Raw genomic sequence first — 12,706 nt, forward strand, 5'->3', positions numbered from 1 at the left:
CCGCAGACACTTCCGGGTCACACGGAACGCCGTTTACCTTCCCGCTAGTAAGCGGTCCCTATTTATCTACTTGCACCCGGGGGTGCTTTCGAACTGCTAGGTTGGCAGGCGCTGGGACCGAGCGATGGGAGCGCACCCCGCCGCGGGGATTCGAACTGCCGACCTTTCGATCGGCAAGTCCTAGGCGCTGAGGCTTTTACCCACCAGCACCACCCGTGTACAGTGGTACCTCGGGTTAATAACTTAATTCGTTCTGGAGGTCCGTTCATAACCTGAAACTGTCTTAACCTGAAGTACCACTTTATCTAATGGGGCCTCCCGCTGCCGCCGCACTGCCACAGTGTGATTTCTGTTCTCATCCTGAAGCAAAGTTCTTAACCCAAGGTACTATTTCTGGGTTAGCGGAGTCTGTAACCTGAAGCGTCTGTAACCTGAGGTACCACTGTATACGTTAAACAAATTATAGCTTTGGGCCCCACTCTCTTGGGGGCCCCCCAAAAAAATCAAAGAAAAAAACTGGGTGTACATTTCCAAAATATAAGCTAAAAAACAAATAAAATAAAGCCTTCATGCAGCAACAGTGTTTTGTGTTGTGTAGGCTCCTATTGGTTTATGTGGAAATGGCTTTAGATACCTATTAGGTCCATAAATTACCATATATTCAACAGAAAAATATAGTGACAATTTGTTGTTGACAAAGGACAGCTGGACATACAAAGGGCCACTTTAGCTTCAGTAGCTTAGGGCCTCATCAAACCTAAATCTGGCCCTGGGCAGGGGTCGCTCCATTGTTGTGCCCCACCCTATCCCCCTATGCGTGCTCTGGCACTTGCACCCATGACTTAACTTCTGACCTCAGAGAGTTAGTTACGGAGCATGGCAGACAGAAGGTAAAGGGGACTCTGTGGTTAGCTGTTTGAGAGAGAGGCTCCTTCCCCAACATACCCACCATTGTTCCTGACTACAGCCACTGCTGACACACAATAGCATGTACCCCCTCCCCAACTTCCCCACCCACCGCTGCAGGGGGGGGGGATATTGCTGACACCTTTCTTAAATTATGGAAAAGTCAGGACACTATAAATAACACATTGATTTCTTTAAGTATCCAAGATCAAATTTGTTTCATTTTTACAATGAAGGTGTTGACAGCAGGTTAAAGATTATCTAAAAATAAAAGAATAGCGCCTGTAGTAGAAGTTCGCATTGCGTTATTGACATGATCATATAAAAATATCTCAGCTGCAGAGACCTTAATTGCTTTTCTGTTCCTGAGAAACCAATTAATAAACACACCAGGGATTGGACTGGAGTAAATTTGAATTTTACATTTCAGAAATTATGCTGCAGATCCACAACTGGCTTCAAATACGGCTAGTAATATCTCAAATTTCTGTGGAAAATATGTCCCCTGAAGATGGTACCAGGCTTTTTTTTCTTCTTCCTTACTGGCACAAAGATTACTCACACTTGTACAATAATACCTGCAGCTGATAAACATAATTTCCTAAGGAGTAATCACAGGTTAGCAGCATCACTGTAGAATCTACCTGAGGATCTTTGAGAGGGGGGAAAAAATCAACGGCTTTGTTTCACAACTAAAATTGAAGTATTAGCTAAGTATAAAAATATTTCCAGTGCATCCTCAGTTCTTCAATAAATATGTCCAGGTGTACTTGAAGCTGAAAATTGCCTAAAGCAGACAGGGAGATGTCCTCCCTAGGTCATACATCAAAAGAATTTCCAAGAGGCCTAAGGAATTTTGCTGAGAGAAGCTAAACTCCTGTATCGTGACCCGAAGTTCTACCTAAAGTAGTCTTGGACTATGTTTGTCATGTGACTACTTATCCATGGCTTTTTTCTATCTTTTTTCAATTGCAGCCACACATAGACTTCTAAAAAAAAGAAAGAGAAAAACCCAAGAAAAACAAAAGCAAATTGGGACAACAACAAATAGGAAGGGTTTTCAGCCCTCACTGGGGATGTTTTTCCATAATTGCCGTTAGTTGCCCTTTGCTGCACAGCACATTTAGGGGAAAGTAGTGTGTTTGATGGGAAGCGGGTAGTGCTGTGGGTTAAACCACAGAGCCTAGGACTTGCCGATCAGAAGGTCAGCGGTTCGAATCCCCACGACGGGGTGAGCTCTCACTGCTCAGTCCCTGCTTCTGCCAACTTAGCAGTTCGAAAGCACGTCAAAGTGAAAGTAGATAAATAGGTACCACTCCGGCAGGAAGGCAAACGGCGTTTCCGTGCACTGCTCTGGTTCGCCAGAAGTGGCTTAGTCATGCTGGCCACATGATCCGGAAGCTGTACACCGGCTCCCTCGGCCAATTAAGCAAGATGAGCGCCGCAATCCCAGAGTCGGCCACGACTGGACCTAATGGTCAGGGGTCCCTTTACCTTTACCTTTAGTGTGTTTGATGATGCCACATACATACATTATAGTGGACTTCATTGCCTTGTAAGAGGAGGGGTTGCTAGAGGGAGGCCTCCCCCATGTCTGAGGGACTGGTGGGAGGGAGGAGGAGGGGGCAGAAAGAAATGAAGGCAGAAGAAAAAGGCTGAAATGGAGCTGTAGCGAAGCTGCTGCCCAATGCAGAAAATTGAATTTGTTCGAGTAAAATGTGTGTATGTTGTGACTTGACTGTACAAGTACAAATCTGCATCTGTGTTACTACTGATCAGGGTTCCCAACAGCTTGTTTTGTGACATATTTGGAAGTTAGAAACACATACTGATCTAGTGTAAGTGATCTGGCGATCTACCAGCAGATTATTCTGTACACTCCTTACTATAAAGCATACACCATCCAGTCTTTTTCAAAAGGGGAGGCACAGTGATAAAGTTATTCCTTCCTGTTCAGCAAGCGTACATATAAAAATGGTACTCCATTTCCCATTGCACCACACACGTTGAATCTTGCAATATTGCCTTTAAATTAAGAGATACAGTGGTACCTCGGGTTACAGACGCTTCAGGTTACAGACTCCGCTAACCCAGAAATAGTACCTTGGGTTAAGAACTTTGCTTCAGGATGAGAACAGAAATCATGTGGCGGCAGCGGGAGGCCCCATTAGCTAAAGTGGTACCTCAGGTTAAGAACAGTTTCAGGTTAAGAACGGACCTCCAGAACGAATTAAATTCTTAACCTGAGCTACCACTGTATGGGATAATCACATGAATAATGAAATATGAGGGTTGCCTGAAGTTGATCATTTGCATAAGCCATCAGAATAGGGGTAACTGAAGTTAACATGTACAGACTAGTTGCTTGTCTAGAGTACAACCTAATCATGTGTAATTACTTGGCATGGATGAATTGCTTTGGATATGAAAAACACCAAAGAAGATTACATTTAGTGACAGCAGAGATTCTTTGACAGGAGACAATTTGTCCATTGCAACCAGGAAATGTGTCTTGATAGTTAACAGCCCTAAATGAAGTTACTGCTAAAAGCAATAAATATATCCCTCAAGCAACCAGACTGCCAGAATATTAGAAAGATTGGCGCAAATGTTTTTTAAAAGAGATTTATCTGAAAAAAGGTCGCTGCTGTAATACATTATAGATTTCTGCATGCAAAATTGATGTTTTGTTGGGGATAACTTTTTTTTTCTGTGCTACATTAATCCGAAACAGCTCAAAAGCCATACTTTTAATGTGCTGTGTTAATTCATGCCTGAATATATATTTGTGGGTCAGAGCTGCATTGGCATATATGCTTGATGGCTTAGTTCAGGGATGGGGAACCTATAGTCCTCCAGATCTCAAATGCTGTTGGACTTCAATGCTCAACAGTCCCAGCCAGGGATGCGCCAAGGGGAAGATGCTTCCCTCTGGTGCGTGCTTTTGAAGATTGCAGTGGAATTTGTGGGGCCCTCCTTGAAAATGTTGGGGGCCCCCACAGCTCCCCATAGATGGTGCCAATGGTAAGAGCTGTTTGACAGTGGAAAGGACTCCCTTGGGAGGTGGTGGACTCTCCTTCATTGAAGGTTTTAAGGCAGAGGTAGAAGGGCCAGCTGCCTGCCATTGATACTTTAGTTTAGATCCCTGCATTGCAGAGGGTCGGACTTGATGATCCTCGGGGTCCCTCCCAGCTCTACAATTCTATTATTCAAACCAGCACCCAGGGACTCACCCATTTCTCTAGGGCTCATTATGAACATTACCCTGTTTTTTCCAAAACTCAAAAACTCTTAACTCTTTGCAGTCTTCTATCTGCCCCAAAGCAAGCTGATGCGGTAAAGCTTCATGGTAACATCTCTCCATTCAGGGAAGCAGTGGAGGGTGCTAAGCAGTGTGTGTGTGTGTGTGTGTGTGTGTGTGTGTAGTACACACACACACACACACACACACACACACACACACACACGGTGCTCTATAATGCTATAAGAATGGTATGAACAGTGATGGACTGTTTTCTGAGCCTATTTATGCCCAGAAGTAAAACAAATTAAATATAGACCACTGTAGTGTGCAGAAAAAAGATATACAGTAGATTTGCTTTGGCTTTGAAAAGTTCTGCAGTTTGGATTTTTTGAGGGGGGGGGAATAAACCTTAAAGCTCCCCCTCCAGTTATTTTCATATTATTATCATAAAAAAACAGTCAATTTTTGCTGGATACCTTTTCAAATCCCTGTTTCCTTCATCATCATCATTATCTGAGTATGATGCACATGCATAGCTCATATACTGAACTAGAGCCACTGTGGTGTAATGGTTAGAGCATTGTGCTAAGACCTGGGAGACCAGGGTTCAAATCCCCACTTGGCCACTTGGGTTATTTTTGGGCCAGTCACTGCCTCTCTCAGCTTAACCCACCTCACAGGGTTATTGTGGGATTCAGTGAGGAGGGAGAGAACCATTGAGCTCCTTGGAGACAAAGGTGGGGATATAAATGCAATCAAATAATAATGATAACAACAACAGCAACAACAAGAAGAAGAAGCCTCTGTGGTCAGGTGATGTCAAAGAATAACTCAAGTTCAGTATAGTAGGTCACCGCATAGACTCACATTATAATTGTTTTGAATTTCAGATTTAACATCCTATACACACAGAGAGAGCCTTTTTCTTTTCCAGCAAAGGGCTGAAGTCCTGAGGAAAGGAAAACAGCAAAGTTCCCTGAAGAATTTGGTTCAATGCCAAATGGGTCAGAACTAGCATTCGTTTTCTGTAGCCAATAGGAAGGTGCTATTCTGCTCCAAGGCAGGCAAGTCTCCTATCAGAATTGGGACGCAAAGCATGTATTCTACAAAGTGCAAACCAGAGCACAGAGATGAACCAAATATCCTGGAGGCTTTCTCCTGACTTAAGTGAGAGGCTAGGATTCTGCATAGTAATAAAACTACCAATGACTAATATATGACTGATTCAAAACTTGAATCTGTCTGGTCATAGGCAGAAGATTTATTCCGAACTGCTGTTGTTCGTTACATTCGTTTTGCTTTAAATTGAGAGTTTCTGGCATGAGAGATCCTCTGGGAAATGTGTAGCCATATCCAAATTAACACAGTAAACTCGCAGCACAAACCCTGCTTTGCAATTTAGCATTATTGCAGACATAGCCAATTAACCGGAAGGTCCAGAGCAATCAAACTGTCTGAAATCTTTATGGCTGCTTTGGCCCAGCGTTGGTTTGCAGCCTCCTAAATTCAGCAGGGCAGAGAAAGAGTGAAGAAAGACAGTCGGCTAAATTAAGAGCATATGCTAACTTTACGACAAAAGCTGTGGAACAGGGCCAGCCCTGCTATCAGACGAAATAAGGGATCGGCCAGAGAGTCGCACAAGGCCTATCTACAGCAATGCTTGTGTCCATTTTGTACCAGCTTTATGGTATTAACCTCCGACAAATAACCCTACAGTTCTAAAGAATTATATACCCATGGGATTGCTAAAGAGTGTTGAAATATCTATCCCTCCTCACAGAATTTTGGCTTCCAGGGCTCCCTCTTGGGAGTCAAGGAATGACTATTAACATAGTTTAAGACCATAGTGTAGATATGCAGAAGTATACACTGGAGGGTGGAAAACTGAATTACTGGAGAAAGAGATGGCGGATCAAGGCCCTGGAGGGAGGTGCAAACCATCTATGGTCAACTCTTCTGTGAAGCTTGTTGTTAAGGCAAGAAGACAACTCTACACCTGTAACCTCTGCACCAGCATGTAGTCCATGGAAATTAATCAGCTCAGAATTCTTCTGTGCTTACCTAAATGTTGCTTGCTAATACGGGTGGGAGAAAAGTCTGTTTTATTCACATTTCTAAGCAAACTGATTGAGAAAGATTGAGGGCACAAGGAGAAGGGGACGACAGAGGACGAGATGGTTGGACAGTGTTCTCGAAGTTACCAACATGAGTTTGACCAAACTGCGGGAGGCAGTGGAAGACAGGAGTGCCTGGCGTGCTCTGGTCCATGGGGTCACAAATAGTCGGGCACGGCTAAAAGACTAAACAACAACAACAACAAAGCAAACTGACCCAATTCACATTTCCCAGGCTGATTACATGAGTTGAAATGTACTGTATTGGCCTTAATATAAGCCTCACTCCCCCTCCCCCCAATTCCTACTGTGAAAAGTTAAAGTGCAGCTTAAATTCACGACCTTACAAATCTTGGCTTTTCCGATATAGCTGCTGAAACAGTCATACGGTAAAGTAGAACGGGTGTGAGTGCCTGCAGAATTTTAAGGGAGCGGCTTATATTCAGGTATTGTCTCCCCCCCCCCTTGAATTTTAAAGGTGCTGCTTATATTCAGGTGCAGCTTATATTCGGGCTAATACGGTAATTGCCCTTCGGATCTTGCACTTCTCTGAATTTTGCAATTCTGTTCTCAGCTCAAAAAATAAATAAATACCAAAATGCACTTAGATCTGTATTTTAAGATAAAATGCATTTTAATATACATTTTAATGACATATGGATGCCCCCCACAGGTTAATATGGAAGAAGGATGAACTTCTTTACACTGTGCATAGTGGAATTCCACGCCCTTGGATGTAGTGATGGACACTAACTTTTATGGGATTTGACACTGACATTAATGATGGTCATTAACTTGGGTTCCTTGGTTTCAGTGGGTCTACTCTGGGTACATCTTACTTGGATACAACCCCCAAGTCCTTTGAGTAACAGTTGAAAGAGCTGCATATATTTATCTTGGAGAATAATAAAGGGGATATTTGATAGGAGTCTTCAGATATCTGAAGAGCTATCACAGAGAAGATGGAACAGTTGTTGTTGTTGTTGTTGTTGTTGTTGTTGTTGTTGTTGTTTGCTGATCCTGAGCCTAGAACAAATTGGTAGGAATTTTAGGGATGCAGATTCAACTAAGCGATTGGACAATACATGCCCATCTTTAATATAGCCTACAAAAGCGATGTCTTTAGTTCCAAAACATGAATTGCAGACCTCGCACTCCATGTAAAAATGCAAGTACACTTTAAGTGTAGCAGTTCAAATAACCTTGTCAGCTTGACTCTCCTAGTACTGTGCTGGCAAGCAATGCATCTTTCGCACAGCAATAGTGGAGTGCCAGTTCCATGGTTGCTAGGTAGCTGTGCAGCTTAAGGACCCTGAAGGGAAGACAAGTGCTGCAAATTAGTGGCATCCAATCAACAGTCAATCAGCATAAGGTCCATTACTTCTCATTACGTTATTTTACCATTACTTACTTTCCATTAGATCAGACAGGGAAGCTAGGAAGAGAATTGGCTGAAAGGGGCCAATTGAATTAGCGCGTTTTAGAGCCAATCCTATTCTCATCTTGTGTATAATTATGCAATCTAAATCGGAAATATGAACACAATTTGCAATTCATACTGGCAAGACATTTGTAACTTTATGCTGGCTGGGCAGGAATGTATTCTCAACACAAGTGGGCGAAGAGAGAAGACTGGTACTCTGCGTGAAGCAGTAGTAATGCTCACTACACTACATAGAGTCATGGTGTTTTTGAACCTGTAGGGATATCGTATTTGCCGGCAGCTGCAGCCAGATCTATTATGAGAGGGAGAGATGAGGGACTTTGGTACTGAGAGCTCCATAGCAAATACTTTAGGGAGGGCAACAGCTAATGTGAACAGTCTTCTTGCACATAATGAAATATCATGCATTCATCCGCTTCGCGAATGCCATGGAATGTTAACTTACACTTGGTAGACACGCCGCTTACTTGTTATACAGTATTTCTGCAACTGCAGGTTGTTGTAGCGCCTCTGAGGCTCAGTCTAATACAAGGAAGTAATATTAACTTACTAAATACAGCTTTGCTTCTCCCCCCCCCCCACGAATTTATCTTCATGAAAAGCCATTGCATTTAGCCCAGCGTAGTAGAAACATTCCATTATCCCACCCTACCCCTGCCCACAGGAGCTATAACATTACAGCCAAAAAAACCACACCTCCCCATCTCATTCTAAATTCACTCCCATGGAGGAGACAGTTCCATGCCTGCAAATAGTGGTACCTTGGTTTAAGTACAGCTTAGTTTATGAACAACTTGGGTTGAGAACGCTGCAAACCCAGAAGTAGGTGTTTTGGTTTGTGAACTTTGCCTTAGAACAAGAACATGTTTTGCTTCCTGCTGTGTTCCATTTATAAATTGAGTCCCCCGCTGCTATGGGAAAGCACGTCTTGGTTTAAGAATGCTTTGGTTTAAGAACGTACTTCCAGAATGGATAAAATTCGTAAACCAAGGTACTACTGTAAATGCATGGCACTTCCTCTTCTGTTGAAGTGAATGGTAGGAGAGCACTCATAGGAGAATGTTAGCCGCTTTGAGACTCCTTAGGGTAGTGATAAAGCAGGATATCAAATCCAAACTCCTCTTCTTCTTCCAAACTCTTATTATATTGTCCAACAGGGCACCATGCTATTTCTGTCATGCTGAATATTCCAAGCTTAGATTAGTTTAGCCAAACCCAATGCAGCTTAATCAACTCATCATCATCTTCAGTTCCCTTTTTGCCGAGAGTACAAATTTCCATTTGTGTTCCAGTTCTCATTTTCTCTTCGCGTTTTCACTCAGGAAAGAGAACCGGATGACTTTATTAATCTCAAAACAACTGCATTATAAATAAGAGGCATTGCCTAAAAGAAGCCGAGAAGCCATACGCAGGCTTCCGTGCATTTTAATATTATTCACAAGGAGGCAGAATTAAAGCAGTATAAATGACAGGCAATTTATCACCATATATCCATTTGTGTCACGAAGATGACAGTTCCGTTCTTACAGGAATAGGAATATATCAGGCCTTAACTACGTCTTTATATCTCCATTTATTGATAATCTCCTTCTAGAAATCAAGAGTAATTGTACTCTCTGCTCCCATGTTATTCTTAGCATAATTAACTTTGCACAGATCCCCATTTTCACTGCAGCATTAACTCAGACTAATAGGAAGCTGTTTGTAGACATGCTACTTGAAGAAACACACACACACACACACACACACACACACACACACACACAGTTGAGAGAGATGGCATTCAATACAGCTTTCTTAGCATTCATCCCAGCCACATGGGGACTACAAGTGGCACAGGTGGGTGCTATTTCAAATTTTCCTGATACAAAGCATCTCTTCCTAATTCTTCCTAACCATCAACCCATAACACCCTCTGGTGGCAGATTCATGGCGCAAGATGTATGTCGAACTTGATAGAGTTGCCCAGATTCAGACACTTAAACAGGAAGGGATTGCCTCTGCATGGTAGAGGAGAGGTTCCACGCCTCTCTCAACACATGCACATAAAATAACGTGCAACCAAAATGCACATGAATTTTGTGCATCCATTCCTCCAGGTGGGGAGTCTGCATCCCATCTTACATTAGATCATGGGTAGCCAACATAGAGCCTTCTAGATGTTGCTGGGCAGCTATCATCCCCAGGCAAGAAGGAAGTTGGAGTCCAGCAACATCTGGGATAGCTCAGTTGTTAGAGCATGAGACTGTTAATCTCAGGGTTGCAGGTTCAAGTCCCACCTTGGGGGGAACCTGCATTGCAGGGAGTTGGACTAGATCGTTATTTCCCAAACTTGGGTCTCCAGCTATTTTTGGACTACAACTCTCATCATCCCTAGTTTGCAGGACCAGTGGTCAGGAAGGATGGGATCTGTAATCCAAAAACTGCTGGAGACCCAAGTTGGGGAAACACTAGATTAGATGGTCCCTTCCAAATCTACAATTCTATTACATCTGGAGGTCACCATGTTGGCTACCCCCTGCTTTAGATGCATGGAAGAGCTAAATATCCACTTCCCTACTTGCTGCTGAGCAAGTGTCTAAACAAGACATATGATAACATGGGACGTTTTTGAAGAAGGGGGACTTAAAATTTACAGATTGTTCCCTATTGAAGGAGAATTACATGAAGATGATGTATAGATGGTACACAACACCAGTGCAGTTAGGGAAAATGTACAAAACTAGTTCAAATACCCTATGTTGGAAGTGTAAGGAAAAGGAGGGGACATTTTATCATATGTGGTGGGATTGTAAGCTAATTAAAAAAAAATTGGGAAATGATTTACAGCGAATTGAAGAAAATGTTCCATTTAACATTTGTTAAAAAAACCCAGGCATTTTTGTTGGGGATTGTAGGGAAAGACCTGCCAAAAAAGTAGTTGAAAAACATCTTCATGTATGCAACAACGGCTGTGAGAGTTCTGGCAGCAGAAGGATGGAAGAGTGAAGAAACCCCAACTAAAGAATCATGGCAAGAAAAATTGACGGACTATGCAGAACTGGCAAAATTGACATACAAGCTACGGGACAAGGATAACTGTGACTTTAAGGATGAATGGGAACCCTTTACAAAGTATTTGAAGACGCAACAAAGCGAACTGGACTCCTTGGCTGGCTTTGAATAAACATTCACAAACCTTTTATTGATAATAATCAGCTAAATAGTTTGAGGATCTATACAACTTTGTAACATGCAGAAAACAGCATTCTTAGAGAAACCAAAGACTGGAACTGAGGGAAGTCGGGGGTGGGGGGTGGGTTTTGTGCGGGGGGGGAGGGAGGAAAAATGGGGGGGACAAGGATATGTTTTTGGATAATATGTCTTGTTATAATTTTGAATAAAAATTTAATAAAAAAAAAGAAAAATGTTCTGAACACCTGACTTCCATCACATTCTGACTGTACTTCCCAAAGCTGCTATATATTTTTCATTCTAAAGTCATGTGCATGTGTACTTCCTTCTTTGTCTTTTGAAAACAATTATTTTCCACCATTGGGGAGGACACAAGGGGAAGTGGGTGTGCCTATGTTAGTGTGGTGGCATACCAGATTATGGGTTGCATCCAACTAAATTTTAAGCAGAGTAGAGCCATTTCAATTAATGGACCTCCATTAGCCAATGTTTATTATTTGCAGTAGTAGATAGGTAGCCGTGTTGGTCTGCCATAGTCAAAATAAAAAATTCCTTCCAGTAGCACCTTAAAGACCAACTAAGTTAGTTCTTGGTATGAGCTTTCGTGTGCATGCACACTTCTTCAGATACATGTATCAGATACATGTATACGTGTATCTGAAGAAGTGTGCATGCACACGAAAGCTCATACCAAGAACTAACTTAGTTGGTCTTTAAGGTGCTACTGGAAGGAATTTTTTATTTTTATTATTTGCAGTGAGTCTACTCCTGATACAACCCTAAATATAATAAAAGGAAGGGTCAAGAAAGTGGAAGCTTTGGGGAAATGTTTAAAGCCTATGATAAACAGCACATCTGAAAAACTACCTGTAAATAGTGACTACTATTTTAGGAGTTACCGGAGTCCACCCAGTGCTTTTTCTGTTTCTTTCTGTTCTTCTTTGCCATAACAAAATGCATATTTTTTTCCTGAAAAAACAACAACTATAAATGATGTTTAAATTTAAACTGGTTTATAGTCAGTAGTGTTTGTTTGTGTGTGTGTGTGCATGTGTGTGTGTTTTTTTAAAAAAAGTCATTTTCATTTTTAACTGCAAAAATAAAATAAAAATGTCCATGTAAAATGTCTTAATCATTTCTATGCCTCATGAGATTCAAACAGTAAATGCCACATACAAATTTAGAACACCGCCAGCTCTTGTGCTGGTTCAATGGCTTGATCTTAATATAAACCATTCCTATGTTCCAATTTATGCCTACTGAGTCACCTTTAAAAAAATACCATACGATGTATTTAGTGCAAGGATGGTGCAAATGTGGCATGGAGTGGGTGGCTCCAAAATGCAATTTAAATAAGGACGCATATTCCTTATATTTCATCAGAAGCCTTACCTAAAACTTTTATGTGGATTGTCCTTTGGCGAAATCTTGTGACAGTAATTTCACTAGTCTTGAGATTCCTAAGATGTTTTTGCCTCCAACTTTTTCGCTGAACTTGAATTTATTTCTCCCTTTGGAATAAGGATGAGCTGTTGGAACCCAACTCCCTTCGGACCTAGCCATGCTTAAGGATGATGGGAGCTGTAGTGAACCTGGAGGGTTATAGCCTTGCCTACTCCTCCTTTAGATGAAACACTGAGGGGCATAACGGAGCCCTCAAGGAAGGACCTGTGACCTGTCCAGTGGAAAAGGGTTGTTGCAAAGAATCAAAGTTCCCTAATGAACACTAGTCTGCAACTGCCAAGGGTTCATGGCTTTCCCTTAATATCCTACAATAGGCACTTTAATATGGAGGTTCGGCAGGACTGATGGATCAGCCCCAAG

General features: G+C 42.1%; 1 protein-coding gene across 48 annotated transcripts in view; it reads right to left on the minus strand.

Annotated features, from left to right (window-relative positions):
- The window catches only part of NRXN1 (neurexin 1), a 1,011,196-nt gene that overhangs the window by 801,838 nt on the left and 196,652 nt on the right, over positions 1–12,706 (minus strand). The gene's annotated exons all lie outside the window — the stretch shown is intronic.

The sequence above is a fragment of the Podarcis liolepis genome, assembly GCF_965112155.1.
Source record: "Podarcis liolepis genome assembly, chromosome: 3".
NCBI lineage: Eukaryota > Metazoa > Chordata > Lepidosauria > Squamata > Lacertidae > Podarcis > Podarcis liolepis.